Genomic DNA, 27384 nt, shown 5'->3' on the forward strand with positions numbered 1-27384 from the left:
GAATATTTCCCTAGCCTAAAATATGAGGAATAAAAAAAGAATAAACAACTAAAGCTTAGATGCTTTTCATGAATGAAAAAAAATAAATAAATAACCCAAAAATAAAAATTCTATTACAATAAATTGAAAAAAAAAAACATATCATTTAAACATTTACCTTTCATGCCTTTCTTTTGCAAGCATTAACGCCCTGAGTGACCTGAGTGATTTCACGGCTGACTCAATCATATCCATCTCATACTCTACTTTCTCATTTGTCCAGCACTGCAAACAGTAGAACAAAGGTTAAGGAGCAGCATTAATTGATGTTACTTCCCAGTATTAAGACAGCTTATTACCATTATAAATGATAAACAACCAAAACAAACAGCAATAGAACCCATCATCCAATTAGTTATTCCAGACACACCGACAAGGTGTCTTGTGCATAACTCCTTTCAGAAGCAAATGCTTGAGCATCACTGGCAAAGTAGGGCTTGACGGCTTCAATAAACACATCACACAACTGGAACTGCCACCATGAATATACTGCAGTAGCAGCATCAGAAAATTCATACGAGTCCAGTGATGTCACAGTTTTTGATATGGCCTTGTTCAACACGGAGAGAATCCACTGGCAGTTAAATGGCATGATATCTGGAACCACATTTGTTGGAGGGGTGTAATTATCTCCAAGTTTGAAAACACACAAAGCAAAATTGAAAAGTTCATGCCAGATCCAAATTCTTAAGAACAGTTTTAAAATCATAGAACTCTACACAGAGGTTACATTTAATGATGTACACAGTACATGGGTGTATCATATACACACAACATACATATGATGTTAACGGAGAGTACAATTCATGTCATGAACACTACCAGATATTCATGTTTCATGAAGACCCACACCCTAAATTCCCAGCACTATGCTACAGATTCTACCAGAGTACAAAATCCTGTGCATGCACACAGCACCTCAAGTGATGTTTTGTTAAGCAATAAAACTTGACTTAAACCCTTCACCACTTTCATCCACATTTCAGTTTAGCTATTAGTTTCAACTTGTCTTTGAAAAGAAAATAGCAATCAAGATATTATAGTCAGTAGTAAGTTCCACTAATGAGAATATATTAGATCCTTGAAAATATAGTTAGATTATGATCTTTATTTTTCGTTGCAACAGAGAAACGTAACAACTATTTGAGAAATAATTGGTGAATTTCAAGATAAATGAGTAAAAGTAATTTATGGTCAACTTTACATAAATAATGTCAAAAGGCCAAAATAGCCATCAATTCCAATAGAAAGGAACCCAATTCAGAACTCACTTTGTCCTTGTCCACTTTTGATAAGTTCAGCTCCTCTTGAAAGGATTTATTCAACTTCAATCATTACGGACAAAGAACAAAAATGAAACACACTAACTAATCGACTTCAAGAGAGGAAACATGAAAAAAAGAAAAAAACACAAGTTGCATCATAAAAACAGCGAAGTGATAACTTCTCAGGGAATGTGCTAATCCCAAAATTAAATTTTAATAAAAAATATTTAATCCATACAAAGGTTCCTAAAACTAAGAAATTTTAGCAAGCTAGCCAAAAATCAATTTGGAAATTGTAACATCAGAATCCAATCTAAGACACAAAATAGGTGATACATATTCATTAACTATATCTCACTCAAACTATGATATATAATTGTCAGAACAAAACAGAGAGGACAACCTTACCAGTAGATAGGTTCAAATTGCAGGTTACCAGTAGATATAGTGGTCGGCAAAAGTGGTCGGCAAATGTGTAAATTCTAGTAGTGCAGGTTACCAATAGATAGGTTGAAATTGCATTTTTATATATAGGCACCAAAACAATATCAGCGAGAGAGAGGACAACCTTTTTCATATTATTGAAAAGATACTTAGATCCATGCATCAAAAACATAAAAATAAAAATAAAATAACAGAAATTTTGTTTAAACTCCATTGTATGAAAGTAAATCACATAATGTTCATGCCTTATGCTATTGAATTGCTACTTTCTACTAAAGACAATAAGAATGGTATTTTCCTTCCTAAGTTAAAACCTTCAAGGATACTTAGCACATTATAATTAATCGTGTAGAACTGTACAATTTCTGTCTGCACCAAGTACAAATGACAGCAAAAGACCAAAGAGCAATCATTATAGGTGTCATACCATCACATTGAGGAGAAGGAAATTTTTTTAAAAGAAAAAAGGGCACAAGGAAATAAATGAGATAACACTAATGAAACCCAAAAGATATAATTCATCAAGCCATCCAAGACAAGCAAGTACGAACATAAACTGCAAGCACATAGCAGGACAGAAGCATATGATAACACTGCTTGTGGGAAATTTAAGAAGACTTGATATAGGAAGAGAAACAATCCATATGCAAAAAGGACCCATCTAGGAGGAATTGAATCCAGGCGAGGTGAATATATCTGCAACACTTACATGTGAAAATATATCTTAAAGTAACAACTAAATAATTACCATAAAATAAATAAATAAAAAGAAACAAGATCCATTCATTTTACTATAACAATGCAGAACACTAATATTACACACCCAAAATTTATATCTAGAATTTTACCCAAAAACATTAAAATCCAGATTCATTCCATGCATGAACCCTACAATACACCAACTAAATCTCAAACACAATTTTCCTTTCTGGGGAGATTTCTTGACAAAAAATTTGGGTGAGTAGATTTCTCAAATGTAAAATAAGGAGAAAACCAAACTTACACAGAATTGGAAAGCACCTACGTTGTCCAAGAAGTAAAAACTCAAAATCTGAAACAACCCTAATTTGCAATAGCCCACAAAAAAAAAATCAAAAGGGGAACACCCTTCAGATGGCAGATATTGACCAAAAATTTAAAACCTTGCTGAAGAAATAATAGCATTCATCTTTTCAGAACAATAAATAAGAGAAAAAAGAACAAACGAAAGCAAGAAACAATACCCAAATCTATAAGAAACATGCACACAACAGTGCCAATGAAAATCATGTCAACATTATTACCACATCATAATTAAGACGAATGGTAAGCCTAGCATATGTTCTTCTTTGGGATATGTTTAACTTCAAACCTAACTTCTCTCAAAGTTAAATGCATATAAAGAAAGGGGGGGAAGGGCCTTTCCAGAAACATAATTATGGTTAGCGCAGAGACTATAACAGAACAACAAAAATATTTCATCACATTATTTGAACCTCCATAAAGTAACAAAAAGTTGGAGTTTTTCAGTAAACAGAACCAAATAACCACCAAACATGAACTTTGTCAAATAAAACTACACGACAGACAATTCATGTTACAATTAGCTGAAAAACACCCAAAAGCTATAAGATCAAATAAATCTTCAAGACTTACTCTTTCAGATTATAAACCATTTGAATCTAGATGAAAGAAAAAAAACACACCCAGAGGCATGAGTAAACCAAAGATTGAATGCATAATTATATCTCCAAGAGGCATGAAGTAAATTATTGACTGTCCATCATGCTTTGACAACAAAAATTGTGGCCAAACTTTCATGGTCTGCAGAACTACTCTTATTTTAGACAATTGAACACTATTTGAGAAGGGGGGGAACATTGAACATTATTATAATTTTTGTATTAAAAAAAAAGGGTAAATTCAGACTGTAATTTAATTGGTAGAGAGCACTTACATGTCAATGAGGAGATATCTCAGATTTGAATCAATAGAATAGTTTCGACGTACTATGATAATCTAATTCTATTAACTACCATCTATCTTATTATCTAAGATATAAAATAAAAATAACCCCAAAGAATTTTTTTTTTTTTTTAAATGAAAGGCCACATAATAAAATGGTAGAAAACCAAGCACCAAAGGATAGGAAACATTTTTCCATTTGAAGGAGGAGAAGAAGGAAGAGGTATAGAGACTAAAGTCTTGTTCTTTCCCAATCAGGGAGAGTAACAATGTTTACTCATCATCTGTCACTCACTCACTCACTCACTAGTCATTACTATCATCAACTATCCTACAATTTCTCTCTCTATTTGTTTGTTTGTTTTTTTTTTTTTTTTTTGATTTTGTAAAGTAATTTGTTTTTTGAATGTAATGTGACAGTGCTGTAAGTTACAGTAGTGTGTATAAGAACAGTGTCTCCAAGTGTGTGTGCTATTTTGACAACTGAGAAGAAGTAACTTAGAAGTCTCTCATAGGCAAACTATCAAACATGTTGTGGCCATGGCAGTATAAGCCAACATATCAGCACTTTTCTTCACCCCCATTGCCATTCTGCTTCTCATATCTAACTAATGTACTTGAAAAAAAAATAAAAAAAAGTCAGTGAACCCTAGAAAACTTCTAGTTGTGTGCCTATATATATTCCCCAAAATCAAAATAAAGAAAACTTATTGGGTCATTCTATCAAACACTTGCAATACATGACTTATTGGGTCATTCTATAAGATGAAAAAGATGAACAAAAAATAAGATGAAAAAAAAAATATATATGACAACACACTGAGGGTTTGGTAATGCCACAAGCCATGCCTAGTAATTTATCTTGCTCTGAGTATACATATAACATACAGACATACATACATCAATACAAACAAATGTAACATGTTTGTATAATTACAAATAGATTTATGTAAATATAGTTCATTAGAGAGAGAGAGAGACAGAGAGAGAGAGACAGAGAGTATTTTTATCTCATGAAGACGAAGGTAGGATGTGTTTCTGCATGCGCATTTGAGCATTCCATTAAAATAAGTAGGTACGATAGTTTCTGCTGCTTGGGGCTCTTAAAAAGACAAAAATAACAGCATTATCAGCTCATTTACTTCTCCTACCATTTATTGAGTTGGTATATCAGTTTTTTTTTTATTATTGTTTAAATTCTTCAATTATCTTTGTTCAATAACACCATTATTTTTGTTTAATTACTTTTTCTTTGGGGTTTATTTGGCCATTTCATAGTGGTCTTGGGTACCACTTCTTTTGCTGCATGTAGAGATCATCTTCGCACTTCTAGCTTCTTGAACTTAACATAGAGGTATTGCTTGGCTTACCTTTTAAGGTATCATATTTGCTCAAATAGTTTGAGGGTTTCAACACATGTTAGTTCCAATATCTGTTATTAGAATCTTACCATTCACGATCATGCATAAATATTTGGATGAATCTATTTTGAGAGATAATTGATTCGCAGGAGTCACAATTTGATTCATAGTTTACAATTCATCTTATTCTTGAAACTATCGGTTTGGATAGATTTCGATAAGGTTTAACTTTTTTTCTTGGTGACAATGTCATAATACAACTTCTAAATGTCTTTACTTCGAGAATAACCAATACTTATGCATGTTTCAATATCATTTTGGCAATGAGAGGGTTTAATAGGATCCAATAACATCCTCTCAGAACCAACAGGTTTTTAACATTTTTTTTTTCTTTCGAAAATGTCAAAATACATCTTCAGAGGTTTTGAGCTAAGCATACACACACTGCAAATTGTTTTAGGTTTTAAAATAAAGGTTACCCACTTACTCTTTACTCATATTCTACTCTATTTAGTGTTTCTACTCTATTTAATGTCAAGAGAATATATTATGTATTTAAATAACTTTATGTTTAGCAGGATTTAGACCCACATCTCTTGCTATGAAGGCAATGTCTTTCTAATTAGAAGTTGTAATTATTTCTTATAAGAACTATTGTAAAACATGTGTCAAATCAATTTATTTTATTTATTCATATATATGATTGTTTAACATCGTCTTTGATTCAATCCATGATTTGCAAAATTCGAATTTTGATTTACAATACAATTCTTGATTTGATAACTATTCCAGCTAAAAAATATGAAATAGTATAGCCTTACCCAGCCCAACATTCAGTGTATGAACCTATAAATATTAGTTCAAACCCAAAATGTAGAAAAAAATTTGAGGCAACCCAAATTATCTGACCCAAAACAGAAATGAAAAAATAGAGCTGTCTAGATTAATATGGTAAAACAGACACAAAAAAAATAATAATAATGGCAAAATAGGCAACCAAAACAAACCTTAAACAAAAAAATGTCTAGATTAATCTCCAAAAATTGTCCCATTTTGATACAAAAAACTGTCTAGATTAATCCCAAAAAGCTATCTAGATTAATCTCAAAAAATGTTCAATTTGTTGATTAATATGAGAGAAAACAACAAAGAAAAATTCTTTACCTCTGTGGATTTGGAGGAGGGTTCGCAGATCTAACTATGGTCTTCGGATGATGGAGAGAAATTCTTTACCTCTGTGTTGGAGCCATAGAGATTGAGATGGGTTTGTTAGGGTGGTTCAAAGGAATGGATAAAGAGAGAAGATGAAGAGAGTAATGTAGAGAGAGGGATTGAGATGGGTTTGGGGCGGTTCAGAGGAATAGAGAAACAGAGAAGATGAAGAGAGTAATGTAGAGAGAGAGAGAGACCTCTGTGTTCAAAATTTGAAAGAGAGTGTTGAAAATTTGAGAGGATTGTGTGTGTGAGAGAGAGAGAAACTGTAAGGTGATTAGATATTGTGAGTCATTGGATTGGATTCAATCTAACAGTCTATGTATTGACAAAGGGACAAAAGTCCTATCAGAGTAAAAATTTGAGCTTCCTTATTATATAGATATTTGGTGTACTCAAAATTTTCAAATGCAATTGGACCACAACTCAGATCATCTTGTCAATCAGAAGATGTTTGGGGTATGTTTGTTGAGGAGCAAGGCTAGTAAAAATATATTACCATGTATGATTGCTCATAGTTATAAGAAATCGAAAGCCTAATTGATATGTTATGACATCCTATAAATCATGGAGTAAATTTTTTTTAATATTTTTTTTGGGTACAGAATGATGGAGTAATATTGATTATAAATCAGAAAGAGTAAAAAAAAAAAAAACTCCTTACTTCAACAGACAAGATGCGCAGAACTGAAGAGCATACCTTTCTGGCTCCATAGAAGGCTATTATTTATGAAAGGAAGCAAAGTTTTGCTAAATACTCTTCCACCGCCAAACAAAAGAAAAGAGAAACACCTTACTAAAATAAATATTGAAATACACTAGTCAGATAAATGTTTCAAGTATGATACTACACCACCAAGTAACTTCATTTTTTGACTGTGTTTAATGATCAAAACCCAAATTCAAATACACAGTAACAATCCAAAAAATGAAGTTGAGTAACAATCCAAAAAAGTTGAGTATATTTCCACACAAAACCTATATGTCACTTCAGTCCATGCAATTGTGTAATCAAAATAATGGTTATTAATCTCTTACACCAACAAAACAATTGATAATCAATATGATCATAAATAAAGAAAAACCCACAAAACAAAACATGATAAATGAAATCAAGAGACCTACATTCAGTTGACAAAGAAACCAGAACATATTGCCAACACTAGTTCCCCAGTAATATGTAACCTCTGTTTGGTTGCTGAGAAAAGGCCGGAAAAGAGAGAAAATTCAAATCTTCGTAAACCAACAGATTTTAAAGATTTTGAATTTCTTTCACTTGTACCCATTAAATCGGCAACAAAAATGGAAGGTAAGAGACCCAAATCATTAATCGTAAAGATTAATCACACCGAATGGAAATTAGGAGATAAAATACAAGAAAAATTAAGAAATGGACAGAGGCAGATCCATCCCCACCACCAATTCTGCCCACCAATCTAACATCCACTCCTAGCCAATCCTCTCTTCTTCCATAGCCCTAGAAATAGCCCTAGAAAAACGTAGAAGCCCTAGAAATAGAAATGAGTGGGGTACCTTATCAGCGGCATGAGAGTGAGGCTTCGAACGAGATTTCTTAGAGGCTGATTGGGGAGGCTTTGAAGCTTTCTGAATTGCCTCTGGCTGTGCGATCGATTCGACTTCGGACTTTCTCTTGCGAAAGTAGATCCCGAACACAGCGAGCGCGATCAGAGATCCTATTACGACCGAAACCACAGCAACAGGAACAATCGAATCCATTTTTGTTTGCTATTATCCGAATAAACAGAAGATTCAGATATGTATGAGTGATCTTCAAGGTTCGGAATTAGGGTTCAGCTGCAGTGAGTGTTCGTGGATTATCGAGTAGATCGGAAGCTACTTTTGTATCTTCAAAGACAACGATCCTCTGTGTTGAAGGTCACTATGCGAATGAGGGACCACAAAAACCTTCAAGGTCTCCGAATCCCACTCGTTCCCTTCAAGGGAGATCAGGCTTTAATTTTTTTCTGAAATTCAATTCCCGTCCCACATTTCAAATTTCCCCCCAAATTTTTGGCGACCAAAAGATCAAATTAGTCGCAAAAACAGGTTCTTTCGCCGACAAAAATTTTTAGTCGCCAAATCTCAATCAACGGCGACTAAAATATTAGTCGCTAAAAGTACTAATTTGGCGACTAATTTTTTTTGGTTGCTAAAAATAAGTTTTTCGCGATCAAATTTTTGGTCGCCAAAAAATATGTGACCTTCCGCGACCAAATTTCTGGTTGGTCGGCAAAAGTATACCACTTTCTGCGACCAACTCATTTTTTGGTCGCCAAAATATAACCTTTTGCGACCAATAATATATGGTCGGCAAAAATAATGATCATTCGCGACTAATTAATATTTGGTCGCCAAATGTTATTTTTTTGCGATCAAAATTTTTTTGGTCGGCAAAAGTGGTCACAAAATGTGTAAATTCTTGTAGTGTATAATATATAGCATAGATAGATTAAAATTATTATATTGACAATTAATAATTAAAATTATGCTTTGTTATAAAAAAAAAAAGGACATAATTCTAATACTTCGCTATTTTAGAATAAAAATATATGAATTTAAAAAAATTATCACATTGGTTTTTGAAAGGAAAATAATTAAAGAAATTTTAAAAACTTAATGAGTAAAAAAGAATTATTGTAAAATGTAAAACTGCTAAAATAACGATTAAACAAGTAAATCATTCAAACCAAAAATTAATCAGTTAAGTCAAAAGACCAACCAGTTTACACAAAAATTAATTAATTAAAAATTAAAAATTTTATTTTGTGAAATTTTAAACTCTCACTAAATATGGAAAACAATCTATTAATTTAAATTTAAAATTGATACAATATAAATTTAAAATTATAATAATTTATCTCATAATTTATAAATTTTAAATACAAATTTAAAATTATCATAATTATTTGATAATTTTTGAATTAAGGAGCAGTAAGAGTGACATTGAAATTATTGATATATCTATATATTTTATAAAAGAATAATTTTAAGGAGAGATATTATGAGAGTTTCAAAATCCCATACAAAATTATTTTTAAAATAAAAACATCTATGTGAGATTGTAAAATAAAAGTTAAATGAAATCTAACCAATTAGGATTTTCTTAATTGTTTAAAATTAAGAAAATAAAAAAAAAATGAGTATGAGATTTGATCATTGGGCTTATCACTAAAAATCTCCTTTTGCTTATATAAATATGAGCATAAGATTCACTTTATGTAAGTAAAACAATTCGTATTTTCTTTCTTTTCCCAATGTGGAATTGTAAAATAAAATATAAATAGAAGCTAGCCAATGAGAATTTTCATAATTATTTAAAATTAATAAAAATTCAATAATTTTAGAATAATGGTTTGGAGTTCCTAGAAGGTTTTTCCCTAAAAACTACATTTTTTTATATAGATAGATAAATAGTGAAACAAACTTAGCTTTTTTCTCTTCTCCCAATATAGGATTATATAATAAATCATAAACTAATTAGAGTTTTATTTTTATATGTTTAAATGGAAGTTAGCCAATGAAATTTTTTTTAATTGTTTAAAATTAATAAAATGTCACGACTCAAATATGCCCCTATAAGTTTAGCGTCATAACCGGCCAGTAATCCTAGATTACCTTCGGCCCCAAAGATAAAATTCAAAATATTTAAATTATATTGGGGCTTAAAGTAGAAGCAAAACAAAAGTAACAATGTCCATCGAGCTTGTGCATACATGATGACTAAAATAATTAAAACATTTAAACACAATAATAATTTATATACAAATCTTATATATATCACACACACACATATATAAGACTTAGCAAAATTCAAAGCTCTAACAAAACTAAGGGCTGATTTTCTTAGCTCTACCCGAGCCTAACTTACTCCATTCCGGAAGCTCTTCAAAACACGAGTAGACACTGAGACTTTCTCTATCTTTGTTGCTCAGTTTGCTCACCTATATATACATATAAATAGTGAGCTAAAGCCCAGCGAGTAATAACAGAATAAAGAGGTTAAATGAATGAATTTCGACGATAGTACAAAAACATCTCTTACAATTTCGTAATGAATCTTAAATCATTTTCAAACTAAGGCATTTACCATATTATATCAAACTTTATAATAAAACATCTTCCATACCAAATCCCTTACCAAAACATATATTTCATTTTCCGAAACGATCCATTTCAATAGGCAAAACAATTCGATTAGCCATCACATCAATCCCTTGCAATAATAAAAACCATTATGTGATAGTATTTTCATTAATTCATTAACTTCATCATTAAGATCTTTCAATGTCAAATTATGTAGTACATCCATGAAGTAATAATGAACCGTATGTCAATCAATCCAAAAGCCATGGTATTGTTACCCCCAAGCAAGAGTCTAGCCATGGTATTGTTACCCACATGGCAAGGGCCTAACCATGGTATTATCACCCCCAGGCAAGGGCCTAGCCATGGTATTGTTACTCCCAGGCAAGGGCCTACATTCAATGGATGCCACAATACCGTTTCAAAACAGAACTTCATTCATTAGAGGACATAACATTTCAATAAGCCATGCTATCAATTATCAAATCATTTTAAGAATTCATTCAATCAATCAATCATATATCCATTTTGATAGTAATAACATTTTCGAAAGTAAAGATAATTTGAACATATTTTTAGAAGGTTATTACTCACAGTGGGTTAAGTCAATATAAGGCCTCGGACGTTCACCTAAACAAATTACATAACAAAAATACAATAGAAGCAGCATTCAATATTCATTTCGTTTTAATTCAACTCTCTTTATGTGTTTCTAGCTCATTTCTTGACTATGTGAGTCCAATTGGTGCCTAAGAATACTTAGAATGTCATGAGTATGCAATTATTCATTTAAAAGAGTTAGTCAACAATTGCTAAAAATAGGGTCCTCGCTCAAGCGCCACTTTGGTCGCTCGAGCAGATTGTAAAATTTTGAAAAACTGCTGGGAGCTCGATTTTCACGCTCGAGTGAGACTTTCTGTCACGACCCAAACTCGCCCCTATGGATTCAGCACCGTAACCGGCCAGTAATCCGTGATTACCAAAGGCCTACTTAACAGTAAAGACAGTAATACAGAGTAAGGGGCTGGCGGAAGCCAAAATAGTAAATAAAAGGTGTCCAATGAGCTGTGACATTCTGAATGCAAAACGGCTTTCCTGAACATATTCACATTCAAAACCAAAACAGTATATACATACATCATATACAGACGTTCAGATTAGGGACCAAATCCCTAATATAACAGTACAATACAAGTCTCAACATTTATTACAGAATAGAGGTAAAAGGGGAAATCTAAAACACCCCAAACCAGCCTTGGCCTTGACGTACTCGGAACCTCGAAGTGAGGCACAATGGTTGGCTTTGACAAAACGGGAGTTAGCTTGACGCTCCTAGCATCGGTCCGGTGCCTGGACACCTACATATATATATATAAACAGTGAGCTAAAACCCAGTGAATAACAGTTATGTAAAGAGGTTGAGAATGAATGTCCTTTCAATAATTAAACAGTCTTATCAGTCGTTTAGAAACCATAACAGTCATATGTGGTACATCCCATAGCAAAAAGTACAGTAGGTCTTAACAGACCGAACAGTCAGTTGATGGCCATCATAACAGTAAACAGTAGTGGTTCCAAACATGGAAACCGACAGAGATCTCTGTGACAGTAGTAGTAAAAGTACAGTAACAGTAAATTGCTATGGATGCCACGAATACAGTTTACAAATAGGACAAACGTTTATTCATTAAACAGTAATATTTTAGTAAGCAGAACAGTTGATCATTCATAAAATATTCATAATTGAACATATCTTTACAACATCGTTACTCACAGAGCACTGGGCTAATAACGGCTAATGAGCGTCCTCGGATGCCAACCCTACACAGTTACAGAATGAACACACACTAAGTTACACACTTGGAAATAACATCTTAGCCCCTATCTTGACTTGGTGTGGTTCTATAACATTATCCTTATTAAGATGCCTTAAACTAGGCCTAGGAATGCCTAGGATGAAATAAGGATGCAAAAATGCACTTTAAAACACTTTTCAAAATTTTAAAAAAATAGGGGTCTCGCTCGAGCGTGGCTTTCTATGCTCGAGCGGACATGCAGACAAGGTATCTCCGCTCGAGAGTGACTTCCTTCGCTCGAGCGGACTGTAAACTCAAGCAAAAGTACTGAATGCATGCAATTCACATTCGATAGGCGCTCGACCTCCGCTCGAGCGTGAGACACAAGTCCTCGCTCGAGCGTGCATTCCCTCGCTCGAGCGGACTGTAAACTCATGAAAAGTACTAGATACACGCATTTCATGCTTGAGCGTTAATTTCCCCGCTTGAGCAGGATGCATGTACTCAGAGTATACGCTCGAGCGTGGGTTCAAAATCTGGAATTTCCAGATTGAACCTCCAAGCTCAAATTCAACATTTAAAGCATCAAATTCGATTCTTTTGGGCCAATTTTCTAGAAAACACTTTAAAACTTATAATATGACATGTTTCAAGGATCAATTTGCAAAATCAAAACCCAAAGGTAGTTCAATTAAACAAAAATCCAAACAAAACTTCATGAACATAATGTATATGTAACATGTAAGTGTTCAATTGAAATCAAAACTTCAAATACTTGATCAAATGAGTCAATTCACTCAAAAACATGATGAATTCATGGACCATAGCTAGAATATAGACATGTATGTGAGGATTTCCATGAAATTAACCTCAAAACTCAACAATGTGTACATGCATGCATGATTTAGCTACTCAAATCAACTCTTTAAACCAATTCTTGACTTAGATCACTAATGACTCATGAACCATGCAAGAACCAACTTGAATTCATAAACTAAAGGATAAATATCCTACCTTAGGTCCTCAATTTCAAGTCTAGAAGCTCAATTATGCAATCTACTCTTCAATTCTTCTAATTCTCCAAGCAATTCTTGTTGAAACCAAAGCTCTCCTACTCTCCCCCTCTTGTTCACGGTTTTGGTCTCAAGAAGGATGATGAAATGATGTATGGAATGTACCAATTAAATCCCAAACAAGTGTATAAGAAATGGCCATTCAATGACAAAATTATAATATACTTGAACTAATGTAATTTAACATTATTTAATCTAATTTAATCATACCAAATCAAATTTCAAATAAATCTACCATAAAATCACATAAATCCTAATTAGCATAAAATGCCAATCAATTTTAGATTCGGCCGCCGATAAAGCCTTCAATTTGCAGTTCAAAACTTAAAACATGAACAGACCAATTAACAGTCAAACGGATAGAAGATGCAATCAAGCAACATACTCATGCGTTCAGTTCAGAATTCCAGGCTATTCAATTACTTATCATGCTTAATCATGGATTAGCACTAAACAGAGGCGAGGGTTGTCACACTTTCCTCGCTCGAGCAGACAGTGTGAATTCTAGAATTTCCATAATTGTATTTTTGGTACAAAATCATGGAGAACCATTGTGTAATTTAGTAGACACTCCCAATTAGAAATCATTTATTCAAAATCATGCTTCAATTGTCCAAATTTAGATTTAACTCATTTTCTTTATATCAAACCCACAATTTTAAAATATGAATTAGACTTTCCAAACTCTTGAAATCTCATGATGTATGTAAAAATAGAACCCAATTTTATTATTAATAACAAAAGTCAACTTAACTATGAATTACATAAATCAATTTCTTAAAAATTTCAACTTAACTAAATTTTTAACCGAAAACTTAATTTATAATCATAGTTGTTCTAAAACGTGTTTAAATTGAATAAAACTTTAAAATTAAATTACATACATGGATTAAAGATCAAAATCAAACAAATTCCTAATTTTCAAAACTTTTCCTTTTTCTCTTCAAAATATGAGATTGAATTAGTTCAAATTCTTCAAAATCTATGATGCATGTATCATTAGAGTATTAAAACTTACAAAATTTGTTCATGCATGTATAAATGGAACTCAAATTCATGCAAGACTACAAAACCAAACTCAACATAATTGATTTCTAAATTAATTTTCATAAATTGAACATAACTCCATTTCTTCATCATCTTGCTAATTTCCTTTTTATCTACAAAATTTAAACTTTAATTTCTTACTTAAAATCTTCAATTTGTTGAATCTCTTGGTCAAGCTTTGAATTTCCTCCTTTGTCTTCAATTTCTTGAATCTCCTTCAAACCCATCAACACAAAGCTCTCTCTCTCTCTCTCTCTCTCTCTCTCTCTCTCTCTAATTTTTCCCAGCCGAACAGGTTGGTGAATAGCTTTAAGGCTCAAATAGATCTCACCCGCTTCTTGATTTCATTCATTCCATTCTTTATTATTATTATTATTATTATTATTATTATTATATTAAAAATGGTGGGACACTTGTCCACCTTAAATTAATCCATATGGGGATATATGTTAGGATTAGTTTAGCACACTAATTGCATATTAGCTTAATTAACCATAACTAATTACAATTATCACATAATTTAATTAGTTTAATTTGAGTTTAATTAAGGCCAATTATTTATATTTAATCTTTACCATTCCGAATTAGATTTTTAATCAAACTCAAAAAAAGCTCCAAATATTAAATTAAACTTATTTTCATTATCAATTTTGATTTCTCAAACTACTTAGGCCTTCAATTTTTAATCAGATTTCTAATTTTCGTTAATAAATTACATATTCAAATTGGACGCCATATAAATAAATTTAATTCGTAATAATCACAATTCTCAATCCTCATAATTTAATTAACTTAATTAACTCCAATTCGGACCTAATTAATCGAATCTCAATTTTACTAAATTGAAACGAATATTTAATTAAACTCCCAAATGGGTCTGTAATTAAAATTAAATTGATTCAACTTCTTAATTTCACTTTCTTAAGCCATTTGGACCCTTAATTTCTAATTCCAAAAATAAATTTTTAATAGAATCATATACGAATCAGATTCTATAATTCTCATGAATCTCAAATCTCCTAAATTAACCAAATATAAAATATTATACGTGGCGGGGTCGTCACATAAAATAAGTATGAGAAATTGCAATTAAATTGCTAAATCGGTCAAATTCAAAATGGTTCAGCCTAATTGGTTAGGTCAAATGACCAACTAAGTTATACAAAAATTAATTAATTAAAAAATTTAAATGTTATTTTAATTTTAAAACTTAAATTGTCTTGAATTGAAATATACACAATACTACACTGTTAAGATTCACTTTATATAAGTGAAACAATTCACTTTTTTTTCTTTTTTCTTTTTTCGATGTGGAATTATAAAATAAAAATTAACAATTATTTAGACAAAAAGTTTATTTCTAATCAAGCAATCTCAGTCTTTCAATCTTTAATTAGATTAATCTTTAGTTTATTTCGAATCAAATAAATATAATCAATATATTTTGATAAAACCGTTAAAGTCACGATTAAACCAACAAATCAATCAAATAAAAAATAATTAAGCCTAATCGGCTTTTAAAATTTAAATTATATTGAATTGAAACATGCACAATACTATAATATTAAATGTGATGGGAGTATAAGATTCAATTTATATGAGTAAAATTACTCATTTTTTCCCTTCTTTTACTGATGTGGAATTATCAAATAAAAGCTAACCAATAGAGATTTTTTTAATTGTTTAAAATTAAGAAAATCAATAAAATTAGTATGAGATATTGAAGCTTTCACAATGCTCCTCGCTAAATGGGATGAAAGTATAATACTGCCTATATATGAGTAAAACAACTCATTTTTCCTTCTTTTCCTGATGTTGGATTATCAAATAAAAACTAATCAATGGAGATTTTCTTAATTGTTTAAAATTAAGAAAATAAATAAAATTAGTATGATATATTGATAGTGTGTTTGGTTTGGTTTTGGAAGATAAATTTTCAAAAAAAAAAATTTAGGGAGAGAGTTTAAATTTTTTTTTTGATTTGTTTGGTTGTATATTTTGAAAATAGTTTTAGAGTATGAAAGTTTAGGATGATGATATTTTTGTAATAGTTGAGTAGTTATTTATGAGAGAAAAAGTGATTGAAAAAGATAGTTGAGAGAGAAAAAGTGATTGATTGATATATAGGAGAAACAAAAGTGATTTTGGAATTTTTTTTTCAAAATTATTAAACCAAATAAAATTTTGAAAATTTTTCTCCAAAATTACCCTCTCAAAAGCAAATCAAATAAGGCTTGAAACTTTTACAAGACTCCTTAAAAACACCATTTTCTTTATATAATATATAGATAGATAGATAGGTTGGCTTGTTTTGACAACTCGATTAAAAGTTGTTTTAAAAACTTTTTAATTTTTTTAAATTACAATACCTCTCTATTTTTTTACACATTCTTTTTTTAAAAAAAAATCTAAAAAATCAATTTTTAGGCTTCATTTGGGAAGAAAGGTTGGGTTGGGTTTGGGGCTATTTTAGCCACAAAAAAATTTTAACCCAATAAGACAAATCATCACATCCAACTCATAATCATTATATTCTTTCTATCACAAAAAGTCAAAAAAACTAAAAAATCATTCCTAATCAAGACTTTTTAACCCCAAATTAAAATAACTAAAAAATTAAAAAAATCAACTCACTTTTCAAACCAACCCTCAAAACAGACCATTCTACAATATGTACATGTAAGAACTCATAGGACATGTCCTAATAAAAAATCTTATGATACTTTCACTGAACTTAAAATTTTAAAAAATAGTTTACAGCACTAAAAGTGCATTAATTAATTAATTAATTAAATTTTTTTTAAGCCCTTGTTTGAGAACATATTTTTTCAATAACTTTTTAATTTTTTTGTTAAAATATGATATAAAAAATTAATATATATATTTGAGATGACTTTTTATTTTTTTATAAAAAGATATACAAAAAATAGAAAGAAAAAAGAATCTTTAATTTTTTGATACAAATTATTGAATTTTAATTTTTTAATAATTTTTTAACTAAAAAAATTACTCATCAAACGAGGCCTTAATACACTAAGGCCCCGTTTGTTTTCGGAGGTAGAATGGAAGAGATTCATAGTGAAAGGATTAATAGTGAAGGGATTGTTAGTGAGGGAATCAAGTAAAATTGTGTTTGTTTTGATGATAGTTGTTAGTGTAAGAGTTGTTAAATCATTTTTATATAAAATAATAAAACAAATAAAAAAATAAAAAATTAAATATTAGTATTTATAAAAAAAATTACCAATATATAACGAATAAAAAAAATAATTTTTTTTTTAATCCCCTCACTATTTTTTTAATACCATCTCTCCATCCTGATCTCAATTCCCTTCTCAACCTCCATCTATATCACTTCTACCATCCTAATCCCCTCCCCAACTCTACAAACAAACACAATATTAAATAATACCTCCACCATTCTAATCCCCTTTCATCTACTTAACCCCAAAACAAACAGACCCTAAAAGAGCAGCCCTACCAGTAGTTTGTATCATATGTATAAAATTTTTTACTAGTAGATAAGACTGCCAAGTTGTTCGCTGTCTCACCCTCATTTGATAAGAATACAAGTTTGGTTGTTTGTTTATTTATTTTTTAGTTTAAATTTGAAATTTTTAGAACAATTATCTCAAATTTTAGCTGTTTTTAATTTTACCTTTAGAATCATAATTTTAAATGTAAAATTTTCAATTTCAAAATTTATAACTAAACAAATAACTTAAAATTACTCAAAATTTAATTCAAAAATTACTTTCAAAACATATAATGAAACACACAACTCAAAATTCAATTTAAAACTCATTTGATGATATAGTGTTTGTGCGGGGAGCAAAAATTTCGGCAAGTCCATACTCCTTTCTTCCAAGTTCTTGCATGTCCGATCGACCTGCGAGCACAACGGCGGTGAGCTACCCGGCGGTGTATGGCCGGAATACCCCTCCGACGATCAAGTTAGACACACACAGGGATGAAGAGAGAGAGAGGATTGAGTGTTTAGTGTAAATCTCACCAAATATTCATCTATCTCCTCATGGGGGGGCAGACTCGCTTATATACCTTCTGCGCCCCAAATCTACTCTCATTAGTCTCTCGACACGTGGTGCTGCTATCCCATCTGTCAGCGAAAATCTAACTGAACATCACCTAACCAAACTGCCAACCCACACTACTGGGAGCTCAGCAGCCGGGCTGCAGCATCTCGACTACCAAAGGCTGTGCTGTTTTGCTAGCCAGAGCGCTTCGCTCGCCTAGCTCAATGATGACCGAGCTCGGTTGCATTCCGGCATAGCCGAGCTTGGGACAGCTCATGCTGGTTAGCTGTCGGCCTTCTTGCTGGGCTAACCCACGAACCGTGGAACCCAGTGAGGCAGCGAACATCTCGGCCAAACCATCACTCGACCGGTTTCTGCACCCTGAAGCCAAATAGCTCGGTCCAACCATGCCTTGCCTTAGCCGAGCAAAACCTTTCTGGACAGGCCCATGCTACCACGGCCAAACTGTGTTCGGCCCAAATCTACCCGGCCATTACCACGACCCAATCCATATTATAAATCTCCCTCTCAATTGTCCCTTAATCCCGTCCGCACAAGCGTGACTGGGATTATTTGTTCTGACCGGGGTAAACTCTTCCTCGATCCTCGGTTTGCAAGACGACAACCGGGCTAGTTGATATGATTGGCTTCCGAACTTGCCCGGTCGACGCCTCGACTTGCCATCCTGTCTCTTCAGTACTGACGTCGTCGTCAATAGGGACACGTGTCGCTTGCTCATTGGCCTCGAACAGCAACCATCACGTCCCTTCACATTCAAATTTTTTGGCGGTTCTTCAACCCTACAAACACACCATATCCCCCTTCATTTCACTCTTATTGACTCCCCTTCAACCTTCGACGTTCCAGAGCTCCAACCTCCATTCTTGTTCCTCTTCTCCGTTCGTACATGAAGACTCAGATTCAACCCCCTTCCTGGTAAGTCCTTCGAGCACTTTATTGCTATTTCATTTGATATTTCACATATTAGGGCACACAATCTGTAGGTTTTAGGACATAACCCTCCCAAAACCCACATTTGCTCCTATTCTCTTCGCTGTTCTTCAATCCTAGTGATGAACATATGAACACATGAAGATCTGGAGCGGACCGGGCTCCAGGTCTTCTTTTGATCCAAAAAACAATTAGACCGAGCAATTTACAAGTTTGCCAAAACCTTAGCAAAAACCAAGGTAGACAGAGGACTTGGCCGCTCGACCGGGCAAGCAACTGGTCTGCTTGAGCGACCGAGCTCCTTGGTTTGCCTTCGCGACCGAGGTGGTCTGGAACTCTTCACAACCGCGCTTCCACTTACACTTGACATCCTTTTCCTGCAGAGTCTAAAGGGACCATTGACCAATTACCGAGGCTCTCAAAGACCGAGCAGCCATTAAACTCCAGTCTGTGCCAAACCACCTCAACCGAGCTAAACCAGCCGGCTACATATGGGGCGCTTTCGCTTCCTTGTTGATACTCCGGCCGCCTTGGCCGTATTCCGAGAAGAATATGGTATCTCGGCCGACGTCCACCTAGAGCTCGGTGAAATTGAGACAACCCCTTGGGGTAGATTAGACCAGTGCCCCTTCACCGTGCTATCCATCATTGAAGGAGGCCTCCGCTTCCTAGCCAACCCACTGATGACCGAATTCTTGCGCCGCACCGGGCTAGCACCCACTTAAGTCTCAACCAACACTTACCGAATAATCAACGGGGTCCACAAGTTGAACAACAGGTTAGGAACCAACTTAGGTTTAGCCGAGATACTTCGTCAATACACCCTTGGGCACACGGGCGACGGCTTCGCCTATTACTTAAAAATTTGACCGAGCAAAGAAAAAATAGTGACCGACACCCCAGGCAAGGACTACACGACGACGACTTTTTCTGGGTGTCTAGCAATTATGAAACGGCCGACGTACCGGGCTGGTTTATTAGCAAGAACTTCGGCGAGACATGTAAGCCGTGCTAACTGCTCGGTCAATTTATCTTTACTATTCTGTACTTGACACTTTTCTTCTTTCCTTTGCAGCGATCCAAGCCTTGCAAGCCCACTACCACTACCCCAACGAAGCAGCCATCAGGACCGTGCTCTGTTACCGTAACCGGGATTATAACGAGCTCCTCGGCTACACTCCAACATACCGGTATTTAGCTCCGCGCCGGAGTAAAGTTACAGACTTTCTCCGCGCTCCATCTCCGCCTCCAGATCCCATACTGCCAGACATCCCCTTCATCCGTTTAACCGAGGCAGAAGAAATGGCAAAGAGAAGCCGTATCAAGAACCTACTCACAGCAACCTCCACCGAGATACCGAGTATACCAACCCGCTCTCCTACTGCTGGTCAATCCAGCGGGGCCGTGGTGGCGTTGGCATCTCCCGCCGCCGGGCAAGCAAGCCAAGACATCCGCCGCGCTGGGAAAAGGCCTCGTGCAGATCCATCTGCCGAGCTGGTTGCGGAGCTCAATGCCGAGCAACCTGCCGTCACGGTCGACCCAACGCCTGCGTGGAAATTGCAGCTCAAACACCAGGGTAAGGAGATCCCGGCAACAGCTTCTGTCAAAGGCGACAAAGAGCATCTGCTCGCCTTTGACCTCACCAAAGCGCTCCTGCTACCGAGCGATGTGGTTGGCAGTGACCATGTGCCAGACACCCAGTTGGTGAAGTCGTCGGTCAAATCCATGACTAGGGTAAGAATCTCAAACTTTCCTCAAAATTTCTCAAGTGTTTGTTCGGTTTCCTTTCTAACCAAACTTTCTTCTTGTAGGCTATCCAGAAGCAGCACTTGGTTATGAAGCGCATTCACCGACTCCGGCAGAAGGCCAATGATTCTGCCAGCCAAGTTGCAAGCCTCCAAACCGAGCTCGGGAGAGCCCAATCTTCATTGCAAATGGCGAACTCCGACAACTCTCGGTTGCTCGGCCAACTTGGCTCTGCCGAGAAAGAAAGAGACGCGCTACGGGTCGAGCTAGATGCGCTGAAACAATCACGGGAAGAGGATCTGAAGGGTGCAAAAAACGCCGGTTTCCTTGAGGCCGAAGAGAGTTACACAAAGCAGGTTCGCGCCACCCAAGACATTTTCTTCAAGGATGGGTGGAAGTCTGCTTGTGAATATCTCGGCCAAGGACCGGGGATCGACATGTTCGCCACTCCTTCAGTTGCCTCCCTACCGAGCTATCTCGTGCCCTACGCCAATGACGTCTTCGCCACATTGCAGGCTAAGGCCGAGGAAGAAGGCGACGAGAAAATCGAGGAAAATGCAGAGGGGGAAAATCACACAGTTCAGCCCGGCCAAATGGAGACCGGTGTCCAAGACCAAACACCAACGGTCAACCTGGAGGCAGTCGAGGACGAATTCACTGACCTTTCTCCCCTAGCTTAGTTTTCTTTTTCTTCTTTCTCCCTTTTTGGTTTACACATGTAACCGGGCTATCCGCCCCTCCTCTTGTAATTACTTTTCACATCAATGAAAAAGCTCTGTTTTCTTCAAGTGTTTGTACGGTCTTCAAGAGAAATAGCGTCAACCAAACAAAATACCTCGGCAAGACTAACCAGCTTGAGTAACCGGAGTAAAACATCACAGTTAAAGTCTCAGGAAGTTGAATAAATCGTCAACTTAGTAAAACATCTCGGTTTTAAACTAAAAGTTGAGCAAATCATCAACACAATTAACTGGAGTAAAACATCTCGGTTTTAAACTAAAAGTTGAGCAATTCATCAATGCAATTAACCGGAGTAAAACATCTCGGTTTTAAACTAAAAGTTGAGCAAAACATCAACTCATTCAACCGGAGTTAACATCTTGGTTGAGGATCTAAAAGTTGAGCAAAACATCAACTCATTCAACCGGAGTAAGTCATCACGGTTGAGAATCTCAGTTGATCTGATCGTCGACTCAATGAACCGGAGTAAATCATCTCAGTTTTAATCTCAAAATCAACCGGAGTAAAACATCACGGTTGAGAATCTCAGTTGATCTGATCGTCGATTCAATGAACCGGAGTAAATCATCTCAGTTTTAATCTCAAAATCAACCGGAGTAAAACATCACGGTTGAGAATCTCAAAATTGAAAAACAACAATCAGAATGATAAGGCAAAGATGAGACACTTCTATATATTGACAAAAATAATATTACATTCTGAAGGGTAAGGCAAAAAAATTCCTTTGCACAAAAAGAAAACAAAAGCTAAAAATAGTACAGTTTGAGATTGGCCGCATTCCATGGCCGGGGTATTCTTCTGCCTTCCAAATCCTCCGAGTGGTATGCCCCCTTGCCCGCCAGACCGATTATCTTGTAGGGTCCTTCCTAGTTTGCCCCTAGTTTGCCTTCACCTAGCACCAGGGTATTGCCGATGACCGTCCTCAAGACCAGTCACCTACTTTGAACGGTCTGGGATGCACTGTTTTATTGTATTTCCTTGAGAGCTCTTGTTGGTAGGCAACCACATGGATGAGAGCCTTTTCTCGGCGTTCTTCCACGAGGTCCAATTCCAGGGCAATGGCTTCAGCGTTTAGCTAGGGCTCAAAACTTTCACTTCTGAGGGTGGGCATTCCAACTTCCAAAGGTATGACCGCCTCCATGCCATATGCCAAAGCAAAAGGTGTTTCCCTGGTAGATCGCCGCGGGGTTGCTCGGTATGCCAAAAGGATGTTGGGGAGTTCCTCGGCCCATTTTTCCTTGGCTTTCTCAAGCCTCTTCTTCAACCCATCAATGATGGTCTTGTTTGATGTTTCGGCTTGACCATTAGACTGGAGGTAAGCCGGGGTAAAGTTGTAGAATTCAATCTTTAAGTCTTCACAAAATCCTCTAAATAGGCGACCGTCAAATTGGGTGCCGTTATCAGAGATCAAAATTTTTGGGACGCCAAAACGCGTTACCACATTCTGCCAGACAAACCACTTGACGTATTTCTCCTTGATTGTTGCCAAAGGCTCTACTTCAACCCATTTGGTGAAGTAGTCTGTGGCCGCGATGAAGAACTTTCGGTTGCCTGGTGCAGTTGGGAGTGGCTCCACTATATCGAGCCCCCACATCGCAAAGGGCCAAGGGCTGGTGAGGAGAAGAAGTTCTCTATCCGATTGGTGAATTTGGTGGGCAAACTTCTGGCATTTCTCACACTTGCGAACATACTTCTGCGCGTCGGCTTGCATGCACAGCCACCAGTAGCCTTGCGAAATAGCTCGGTAGGCCAAAGATTTGCCCCCTATGTGACTGCCACAGATGCCTTCGTGAATTTCGTATAGGAAGGTGTCCACGCTGCTCGGGTGCACACACTTTAGATAAGGACCGGTAAAAGACTTCTTGTATAAAGCGCCTGACGGAGAGAGCCAAAACCGTTCTAACTTCACCCAGACTTTATGTGCTTCCTTCTTCTCAGCAGGAAGGGTCCGCTCTCTGAGAAAGAGGATAATAAGGTCCATCCATGAAGGGCCTAGCTCGGCGTAGAGTACTTCTGTCTGCCCGGTTTCCTCAATGCTAGGCCGCGGAAGGAATTCAATCAGGAGAGGGTTGAGAGATGTGCTATCGACCATGGAAGCAAGGCCGGCCAATTCATCTGCTCGGCCATTTTCTTCTCGGCCAATCTGTTGGACCCTTGTTGCCTGGAATTGCTTGATGTGGTCTCTGACCAGAGCTTGGTACTTCATCATTCTGTCATCCTTTGCTTCGTAAACCCCAGAAACTTGGTTAACCACAAGCTGGGAATCACTATAAACCATTAGCTCAGATGCATGCATCTGAAGCGTGCTATTAAGCCCGGCCAAAAGCGCTTCGTACTCAGCCTCGTTGTTTGAGGCAGGGAATGCGAGGGTGATAGAATGTTCGATAGTTAGCCCGTCTGGCGAAATCAGAACTATACCTAGCCCGACACCATGACGGTTCGAGGCTCCATCAATAAAAAGTTTCCACATTTTGCCAACAAAGAGCTTCCAACAGTCTGAGGGGTCTTGAGAGGCTTGAAGATTGACGGGATCACAGTTGTTCGGTTGTTCGGCTTCAAGTTCTGTGCTGAGCGGTTCCATTTCAGCCCCCCTCAGCGATTCGGCACCGGACTCAACAAGTTGATCCGTAATGCCTAAGTTCGTAGGCGAATCGCCGGGTTGTAGTATTATGCCGGCTGCAGGCTCTGTGCTGAGCGGTTCCACTTCTTCCCCCCTTGGTGATGCGGTACCAGACGGAGCAGGTTGGTCGGTGATACCCAACTCCGTCATCGCATCGCCGGGCTGTGGTACTAACCGAAGGTTCTTCGGCGGGGCGCACAAGTTCTGCGTTGCCGTCATCGCTTAGCTGTGTTATTGCGGTCTGGCCTGCATTCACCTCCTCATCTGCCGCGACAATATCCACTGGCATACCGGATGAGTTCTAGGTGAGAATTCAGCAACGAAGTCGGCCAATGTTTGAGCTTTGATGGCAATTCGTGGCTGGAATTTGACGTCGAATTATCCCAATTCAACCGCCCACTTGAGGATTCGACCGGAGAAGTCCGTCCGTTCGAACAAAGCTTTGAGGGGGAACTTGGTCAAAACGATGATTGTATGGGTATAGAAGTAGTGCACCAATTTTCTGGAGGCCATCATCAATGCCAATGCAAGTTTTTCCAACGGCAAGTACCTCGACTCTACCGGTAGCAAGGTTTTGCTGACGTAGAAGATAGGGAGATGCTTGATTCCTTCCGACCGGACAAGCACCGCACTGACCGCATGCTTGAAACGGCCAGATAAAAGTAGAGCTCTTCGCCGGGCTTCGGTGTTACCAACAGTGGCGCTGAAGACAGATACTCCTTGAGCTCGGCCAAAGCCCGATCACATTCTTCATCCCCTGAGAACTTTGATTTCAGAGCTTGAAAGAAGGGGCGGCAGCGATCTGATGACCGACTTATAAATCGGTTAAGCGCGGTAGCCATTCCGCCAGATGCTGCACGTCCTTAGTTGAGCTCGGCTGCTTTAATTCTTGTACGACTCTGATTTGTGTGGGGTCTGCCTCGATGCCTCGGTTTGTGACTAGGAAGCCTAAGAATTTTTCGGATCCCACGCCAAAGGCACACTTGGACGCATTCAGACGTAGCTTGTGTTATTTGAGAATGGCGAACATCTCGGCCAAGTCGGATAAGTGGTCTGCTTGATGCCGACTCTTAACCACCATATCATCTATATAAGCCTCCATTGTCCGGCCTAGCAGAGGAGCGAACATCTTGGTCACCATCCTTTGAAAAGTTGCCCCGGCGTTCTTCAAACCAAAAGGCATGACTCGGTAGCAGAAGAGTCCCCTTGGTGTAGTGAATGAGGTGATCTCGCGGTCGGGGCCATGCATGGCAATCTGATGATAACCGCGGTAGGCATCTAAGAAACTGAGCCTGTTATGTCCAGCCGTTAAGTCCACAAGCTGGTCTATTCCGGGCAGTGGAAAGCTGTCTTTTGGGCAAGCTCGGTTGACGGTCTTATAGTCGACACAAACTCGCCACTTCCCATTCTTCTTTGGTATAACAACTGTGTTTGAAATCCACTGAGGGTAGTGCACTTCCTGAATAGCTTGTGCCTCAAGCAAGTTCTTCACTTCCTCTACAACTACCTCGGCGTGATGCAGCGCCGATCTCCTTGTTCGCTGAATGACTGGCTTGGCTCCGGGGAAGACGTTTAGGTGATGGCAAATAAAACTCAGATCGAGGCCGGGCATGTCATAAGGCGACCATGCGAAGACTTCGATATTGGCCATCAAAAACTCAACTATCTCGATCCTTTCTTGTGCGATAAGGCTTGAGTAGAGCAAGAAGAACCTGTCCAGACTCTCTGTATCAATTCGCACTTCGACCAATTCTTCGACGGCTTTGTCCTCGGCCCTAGTGCCCACATCATCAAGGACTCCTCGGTCTTCCGGTCCCTCTATCATTTGGACGAAGTCTTTGGCAGCTCGGCTCCCGTTGACTGCCACGAAGCATTGCTTCGACATGACTTGATTGCCCCAAATCTCCTCAATTGCCCCCGTAGCCGAGGGGAATCTCGTCACTTGATGGAAGGTCGATGCTACGGCTTGCATAGCGTGAAGCCATCCCCTTCCAAGGATCAGGTTATAAATAGATGGCACCTACAACACCCAAAACTCCACTTGCTTGACCACGGATCCCGCTTTGATTGCCAGGATAATTTTTTCCAAAGGCCACTCAGGTTGTGAGTTGAAACCAACCAGTGGCGAAGTTGCTGGAGCCAAGTCTGTATCTCGAAGCTTGAACTGTTTGAATGCGTCAAAATATATGATGTCGACCGAGCTTCCCTGATCGATCAAGATGCGTTTGACATCGAATTCTTTGACGCGGAGTGTGACCACTAAGGCATCGTTGTGCGGCGTCTGAATGCGCTTTAGGTCCCTTGTAGAGAAACCGATCACGTCTTTTTCTTCGGTCTTGCCCCTTTTGATAGCGGGCTGGACCGACAAAACTTCCCTCATGTGCTCCGCCTTTTTTATCATACTTTGGAGTTCACAAACACGCGCCGGTTCCATAATGCCGTGGATCACATTAATCACTCCTTAAGGGGGCGCCTCCAAGTCACCCGCTGCACGCGGATCAACCGGGGCTTGATTTGCCTTCACGCCCCCGTCAATGTAAAGGCCCAGGTGTCCGGCTGCGATTAGCTCTTCCAAATGGTGCCTCAAAGGCAAACAGTCCTCTGTCCGGTGGTCGCGCTCCCGGTGAAATGTGCAACGGTACCGCAGATTGAAACCCTTCTGTCCGTCGCCCAACTTAGCAGAAAATTGGACATAATCCTCGTCACGAATTTCACTAAGTATGCGATAAATTAGAATCTTAAAAACCGTGGTAATGCCTGTCCTTGCTTTCAACCTTCTGTTTGCAGCAGCGACGTCATCCCGGGGGTAGTCATCTCGGTCATTTCGACGACCCTTACCCTGGTTTTTGCGATTTGAGCCACGGTCTGATTCCTTTACGCGATCATTTTAACGGTTTGCCTCCTGTCCGACCGCCTGTACCTTGCCAGCCAACCTCTTGTCTGTTGCTATCGGTGTTGCCTTCGCGGTAGATACTGTCGCATCATCTTCTACTCGGATGTGCTCATT

At 37.3% G+C, this 27384-nt stretch overlaps 1 long non-coding RNA gene across 1 annotated transcript; it reads right to left on the bottom strand.

Moving 5' to 3' along the window:
* Positions 1 to 11465: 11465 nt before the first annotated feature.
* LOC145805870 (uncharacterized) lies at positions 11466 to 14419 on the bottom strand. Its single transcript, XR_014348042.1, has 3 exons — positions 13180 to 14419; positions 12144 to 12190; positions 11466 to 11727 (listed from the first exon to the last, which is right to left on the bottom strand). It is a non-coding gene; the product is annotated as an uncharacterized LOC145805870 (long non-coding RNA).
* Positions 14420 to 27384: the final 12965 nt, after the last annotated feature.

Source organism: Camellia sinensis, chromosome 13, assembly GCF_055761805.1.
Source record: "Camellia sinensis isolate YWXY chromosome 13, ASM5576180v1, whole genome shotgun sequence".
In the NCBI taxonomy this organism is placed as follows: domain Eukaryota; kingdom Viridiplantae; phylum Streptophyta; class Magnoliopsida; order Ericales; family Theaceae; genus Camellia; species Camellia sinensis.